We start from the raw sequence: 7,258 nt of genomic DNA on the forward strand, positions 1-7,258 counted from the left end.
GCTCGGCCTCATAATTACGTTTAATGTGTCGGGCCGGGCTTGATTTTTTTGGGCCCGATCTAAGCTCTAATTTGTAGCCTACTTATCATTTTGATACTAGAGGGCTAATATAACACTTACAGCATGTGTTGCCTTCATTATAAGGCTTATATAAAGCTTTTAATTTTTTGCGGCTCCAGAAATATTTTATTATTTTTATTTTGGTCCAATATGGCTCTTTCAACATTTTGGGTTGCCGACCCCTGCTCTAGTGTATAGCCTATGTGCCATTCACCAGAAAATAGTAAATGTGTGAACATTGAACAAGTGACTGATTTTAGCTGCAGCTTCACCTGCACTATTTATATTGTAGGGGGCGGGACAATTCAGATTCTAGAGAGCATTTGATTGGACAGAAAATCTGACCAGAAGCTGAAGTGCATGAGAAGCTGAAGTGATGTCATCAAAATCATTGATCCAAATAAGCAGAAGTGAGAGACTAAATTTGAATGCTTATATCTTCTAAATGCTAATTTTGTAATTGGTTTGGAGCAAACTATCTTATAGATAACATTAATTAAAGCTAAAAGCCAAAAAAACGTTTTCAAATTTTTATTTTATTGGGACTTTAAATTCAAGACAAAATTCAGGAAACTAACAAACCAGGAGATCACTGGACTTATCTTTTAAGTGTGTGGGGTACTAGCTTGTGTGTCTTATAAAGGCCAAATAAAAACAAACATCAAACTTTAACGTTTAATTTGCTTCAGGGTTACAGTAGGAAGAATGTAGTTCCAGCAGCGCCACCTGGCGGCCAATCAGCGTAATGACGTCAGTGTGGGAGACCAGTTTAGAAACCGGATGGATGAGGTTCAGCTACAGGTGATGCTGGCGTATAAAACAGATAATACAGATGTTTTTAAAATCAGAAGTAGGCCTATATCCTTCTGAGACCAGGAACAGACTTTTGTCCTCTCACATTATATATTTTAGGGAATTTCTCTGACACCTCTGACACACGTCACAGGTTTCACCACGACAACAACTTCTCCTTGGTCTTTAAAACGACTGGCATTAATTTAGTGATCAAATGTAGCACTAAGGAAATGTGATAATATTTTTGTGATTATCATTTAAATCTGACTACTTTTCAAATTGTTTGCCATAAATCAACATCTCAGTAAAATGTTATGGTTTAATCAAAATATGACTTTGATAAACCATGTTTATTAGGCATTTTGGGAGACACAAGAAGTAAATAGGGAAATAAATGATATATTCCTATGAAATAGATATTATTATTAAAATGTTGCCAATTATTACTCTCATTATTACACTTCTTTTTTCATTACATGTTGCCCCAGTACATTAATTTGCAAATAAGATTGAATGAAAGGGACTACAAATGTATGGGCATTTCATGGCCACATTTTGCATAAAGTAAAATGGTATTCATTTCTTTATATCTTTCATAATATAGTTGAGAATCATCTTTATACAAAGTTTGGTCTAAAAAAATAATCCTGAAACCTAAAAATGTATTGGTGAATGAAAATGACTTTTTGTCTAGTGGACATATAGCATAACATGAAAAAAAAAATATTTTTGTCAAATATTTTCTGGATCCCAGGAGGATATAATTTAGCAAACTGTAAAGTATGAAACTGTTAAGTGGGCAGTTCAAAATAAAATATTTTATAAATGTGAAGCTGATGACTATTGATTAAAATCTTGCCATTGTAGTGAGTGATATGTCTTGATATGTCTTTGATTATTATTATTATTTTTCTTCTGTTGAAATTGTCCATTATGGCCTTCCATGGGATTCTATACAGGGTATATGCAGGAATCTTGAAGTTAATTTTAATACCTTTTCAAGACTTTTTCAAGACCTTCTCAATATTTTTTAATACCTCACCGCCACTTCAAGCTGTAACCATTTACATCAGTGATACTTTTAACTTAACAGTTTTAGTTTGTGATAAAGACTATAGACCACTCTGATAATAAAAAATCAAATAGGCTGGTATAGTAAATCAAAGCAAAGTTTATTAAAAAACAAAACAAAACTTTGCTCCACCCTCAACAACAATCATGCTGACATGTGCCTCAGTTCTTCGTTTAAAAAAAAAATAAAATAGACTAAATTTACACACTTTTACGATGTTTTTGGGACTCAAAATGTTGGACAGCTAATTCAGAAAAAATTAGGGATGCACCGAAATGAAAATTCTTGGCCGAAAACCAATTATTAGTACCATTGCATTTGTGGTTATGACTGTGTACAAACTTTACTAAAATCAAGGCATTGTAATTGCATAAATTAACATTTTCAAAGAATAAATCAATTACAAATTATGCAAATATTTATTTAGCACAATGCACAGTATAAAATAAAATTCAAACTAAAATGTTTAACTTGACCCCACTCATGTGTACATTAAATAATAATCTGCTGGCCTGCAGAAAGGTTTTAAAATGAAATGTTCTCTCATAAAAACAAAGCCGAGCACGAACTTCTCATCACACCAGCACCCAGTTTGCACGTCTAAATTAGTTGATTACATTTTAAAAATGAGCATACACTAGCATAAAAAGCCATTTTAATGGACAAAGGTCCATGTTTAATACAAATGTACACGAAACTTAATGAAATATGTTTAGTGAAATTTGAAAATATTTAAGAGAGCGTTAATTTAATACATATTCCTATACATATTTTGTTGTAACGTCACAAGTAATAATCTCAGGGTTTACTGGGTTTTACATGATTATTTTTCTATTGGTGGTGGTAGGGGAGACCGGGGACGGTTGTAACACTTTTTTCTTCAGCACCTAAAACGACCTTTTTTTTTTAGCTACACGTCTGAAACTTTTAGGCAAAGTACCCATATTTGTCTACTACAAATGGCAACAATTTAAATTTCTTCAAAATATATCACAGACTTTGTGAGATGATCATGAATACAAGGTGGTCCTTTGTTACAACCTACCCCACTACTAGGGTAGGTTGTAACACATACTGGGGTAAGTTGTAACAGGTAGACAAAATGCACAAAAACTAAGGGTATTCCAAGTGATATGCCACAACATCATTTTTATTTTAAATAAATGGCTGCAACAATAAAATATGTGTGAATATGGGGGGTGTATGTGCATATTTCGTGTTTGTGCATGTGTAAACAATGGTGACAAGAACAAACAAATGAAATGCATTTTTAAGTCACAATGGTGAAAAAGAACAAAGAAATGAAATGCATTTTAAGTCACAATGGTGACAAGAACAAACAAATGAAATGCATTTTACGTCAAATGGTGACAAGAACAAACAAATGAAATGCATTTTAAGTCACAATGGACTTATACACTAACACAATAACACTTTCAAAACACGTGTTACAACCTACCCCGCCACTGTCACAATTGTTTAACTAGCTGTACCATACTAAAAAATAAACATTGTCACGTGTTTATCTTTCTTCTTCTCACCGATTCCTGATGGTTAGAGGACAGTTACTTGAGTAGCTCCCTGTCGTTTCAAAGAATAGTACAACAGCGAGCGCGTCAAGTATAAACGCCTCGACCGTTTGGAGCGGTGCGCGCGCTGTCTGTGGAGACTCGCGCTGCAGAGGCAGGCGAAAGTATAAACAAGGCTTCCGTCTCCTCGCGGGTTCAGATATACTGAAATACGTCCACACCGCAGACATGTTGCTTCAGACAAGCACGTGCAGGTCGCGGTTTCTGTTTGCGTCATCACAACATTTCGGCCGTATTGTTTCGGTGATAAAAGTCTTTCGGCCGAAAACCGAAAATGCACTTTTGGGCTATTTTCGGCGGCCTATTATTCGGTGCATCCCTAGAAAAAATACTTTCAAAATTTAAGACTTTATAAAGCCGTGATAAGACTTTTTAATACTTTTAAAAAGTATTTTTTTTGTGAGGTTGGGGAAAGTTGTCACATTTGTATTGGGCAGGTCGTCACGTGGTTCTGTTGTAATTTGACACACACACAAAAAAACTAGTTTTTTAGGTTTTTTTTTTTACAATATCCGCTGGCAAAATGTTACCTTTTGCCTTTTTGTAGTTTGAATGCTTTTCTCCGTCATAACAGTTTCACCGTTTGAATGTTGCTGCAAAAATTCCAATTATGACGTAAACTAATGTAGTATATGACGTAGGTTATACTAATTATGACGTATACTGAGGAACTTGCTACAACATATCAGCGAACGGTTTAAAATAAAAAACACAACCGAAAAAAAAAATAAACAAACGGTTCTCGCTTAGGCTATTTGTCTGGTATTTTTGGCTAATACTTTGTTTAGTAAATTATTAAGTCACTAATTTAATTAAAACGTACAACGATTGTTTAAGCTTTGTTGTAGGCTATTTAAATTTTTTATTTTTGTGGGGGATTTGTACCACATCGAATATTTTTTATAACCTATCTGTAGGCCTATATCATCATATTCTGGATAGCCTATTTTTGGAAGGTCATTTATTAATGTTATTTCTATTCCAAGCAATAAAGGGAATTGATTTCATCAAATGTTTCATTCTTCAATCCTGCCTCTTCCTCTGAAAGGTTTTCTGAAATTATTTAATGCAGTAGGAATCGATTATTTCACCTGTCATGCTGTAATTCAATTATTAATGAAAATGAATTGAGTTGATGCTGAAGGCTGCTGTCAGCTGGATTCACTTCAAGCATATAAACACCCACTTTCTGCTTTAGTTTAGATCTCCTTATCTTCACGGCTGAATATCTGGACACACATGACGATGTTATTTTCTGTGCTGCCATCGTGTGGTCTAAAAACTACCACAAATAAACACGCTTAATTAATATCGTTTAGCAGGCAATTATGTTATACACATATTCTTTGCTTTTGAAGGCATTATCTTATAGGCTACCTAACAATGTATGATCTTAAAACACGATTTTAGCTTTTATCTGTCACAATGAGATTCATTCATGTGATGATGAGATAAAAAAATGTTCAAATTCACATTGGCAACGTAACAACAGCATTGAACGAGCGATACCGCTATATGTTACACAAATGAAGAACGTACCGGTATATATTTTCAACGTTCTATTTTGAATTATATATAATAGGCCTATATCATTTCCGAGAAAATAAAAATATTGTAGAGCTGAGCATAACTGAAGAAAAAACTTCAATTAGGCTGCCTGTCTGTCATCTTAATTCATAACTTTCATACTTTTATGATAGGACCTAAACAGTTGTTATTTAAAATACTTTCATTAACTCGAACGAAGAATGAACAATACTTCTACAGCATTTATTAATCTTAGTTGAGGTTAAATTCAACATTTAGCCTTACATTGTTAAAATCAAAAGTTGAATTTGTTAACATTAATGCACTGTGAACTAACATGAACATTAATGACCAGTTGTATTTTTATTAAAGGTGCATCTAGCGGTTCGGTTTGAGTTTGCACTAAGGGCTCAGCCCACTGCTCACCCCTCCCTTCCGAAGAAGCTACGGTGGCTAAAACGGGACAAACATATTGTTGTCTGGAGACAGCAGAGAATAGCCAGAGTAAGCCAAGAGTGTTGTAACATTGTCACTGTTTCTGTACCACAGTCCATTATGAACCACATCATGGATAACGTTTACAAAGCCATAGTCAGGTGAGGATCAAGGGTCTTAATATATAATATAATAATAGTAATCAGCCGATTGTCTCACAAACGTAACCAGCACATTTCTCCCCACATAGCAAACCCATAATACAGCGAGGGAGAAGAACCACATGAAACTATGCAACTATATATGTTTTCTAACAGGGTAGTAAAAGTTTAGCTGGCTAAATATGAGCTGTGACTGTGGCTGAGCTGGTTAAAGTGTAAAGAATTGTTTATACTCGACGCGTCCGCATCAAGGGGGTAATCCATCGACCGGAAGTTGAAGCCGGCCGGGTGCCGCCATGTTGTAGCAGAACTTCACTTGCGTTAGCATTTCCATTGACTCCCATTCATTTTGGCGTCACTTTGACAGCTGAGGCATTTAAAGATTCCATTTGTCCATTATTTATTTCTAAAGAAACACGACAATGTATAAAGGGCTCCATTACCTTCTATGTTACATTATGGCCCCGTAGAAACAGATTTAGTAAAAATAGGCTAACGATTGCGTCATAACCACTCAACCCTCTGTCGCGCTGTACAGAAATTACCGTACAGACAGCAGGAGAAGCTCGCAGGCGATCGGGGGGACGTCCCGTCAAGGGAGAAGCCCATAGATAATGAGTCCATAAAAGCAACGGAATACTTACTCCTGCTCACTCCCGCCAAAGAACTGTTTGCTCAAGTTCCCCGTCTCTGCGAGATTAACGTTGGCAATTTCCACGCACAGCTACTAGAAGATTAACGTCTGTCAGACAGGTTGCTCACGTCATCAAGCTTAGTTTGAGTCGGTTTGAGTCTGCGCGTCAGGAACGGAAGTGCTCAAAAATCGCAAAAAACGGGCTTCAACTGTCTCAACTGAGTTCCAATGAGATGGCTCTGTCCACTTCTTATACTGTCTATGGTCCGCATGAGCCCAAAGGTGCGCGCGGCAAAAATGACATGATTGTAACAGCGCGCGCGCCTCCGCATCCCCTAAACACCATTTACCACAATAGGCTTTTTTCTCTGATTTTGAAAACTCTTCGCGATCGACTTAAAATGCTTCCAAGATCGACTTGTCGACCGCGATCGTCGGGTTGGTGATTCCTGTAACATTCTGTTTTACGGTCAATGACAAGAGTACTAATCAGCTGTCTCACGAACGTAACCAGCACATTTATCCCCACATAGCAAAGCCATAACACAGCGAGGGAGAAGAAGTTACATGAAACAGTCCAACTACATATTTTACACCACTGACAAGGGAAAAGTCACTACTCACGGTGTTTATGACTAGCTTCTTCTAGCTTCCTGCGGCTTCTCTTTCAAGGTAGTGACGAAACGCGCTCTGTAGCGCTGTGTGTTCGCGTTCGGCTACTGTAGAAACATGACGTCACAATATGTCGACCTTCATAGAAGGGGGTGCCCGCGGTTATGTAGATATAAATGTCTCATTCTAAGGTAATAAAAATATTACGGTTTATTAAGTCAGTTCTTTATACACCTCTGAAAACATAGTTATGGATGTCATATTGCATTTCTGTTAATAGATACTCAAAATTATTACACATTGCACCTTTAACTAACATTAACAAAGATTGATAAAAAAAATTATGACTTGTTCGTTAATGGCCTACATTAAC

This window comes from Rhinichthys klamathensis, unplaced genomic scaffold (genome assembly GCF_029890125.1).
Source record: "Rhinichthys klamathensis goyatoka isolate OS25496 unplaced genomic scaffold, OSU_Roscu_1.1 h1tg000281l_1, whole genome shotgun sequence".
In the NCBI taxonomy this organism is placed as follows: domain Eukaryota; kingdom Metazoa; phylum Chordata; class Actinopteri; order Cypriniformes; family Leuciscidae; genus Rhinichthys; species Rhinichthys klamathensis.